The sequence below is a fragment of the Saprolegnia parasitica genome (assembly GCF_000151545.1).
Source record: "Saprolegnia parasitica CBS 223.65 unplaced genomic scaffold supercont2.1, whole genome shotgun sequence".
NCBI lineage: Eukaryota > Oomycota > Saprolegniomycetes > Saprolegniales > Saprolegniaceae > Saprolegnia > Saprolegnia parasitica.
In genome coordinates this window covers 259,783-260,316 of record NW_012156395.1, presented here as the reverse complement: position 1 = coordinate 260,316, position 534 = coordinate 259,783, and positions in this window count along the sequence as shown.

Genomic DNA, 534 nt, shown 5'->3' with positions numbered 1-534 from the left:
CGAAGCACCTCAAGAAGTCGCCCAAGTGGTTTTTGTATCATTTGGTCGGACGAGAAATAATTTAACCTCGACGGACCCGACGGCTTCAAGTACTACTGGCACGACCTACGACTCGAAGACGAGAAGTATTTGTCGCGACAAAAGGGCGGCGGCGGCATCATGGTCTGGGGTGCCTTTTGCAGCAAAGGGAAGGCGGAACTGGCCGTGCTCACGGGTAAACAAGACGCCGAGGCCTACATTACGACCCTTTCCGACTATCTCCTACCTTTTGGCCACTCGATCTACGGCCCAACGTTCAAGTTCATGCAAGACGGGGCGTCGATCCACACGGCCAAAGTGACCAAGGCGTTCCTCGCTGAACAAGACATCACTATTTTTGACCACCCGTCGCTCAGCCCCGACCTCAATCCTATCGAGAACTTGTGGGGCGACCTTTCCCGAGCTGTGTACAGCGAGGGGCGTCAATACGACAAGTTCGCGAACTCACGAGTGCTGGAATGAAGTCTGGGATGATATATCGTTGGAACGCCTCAA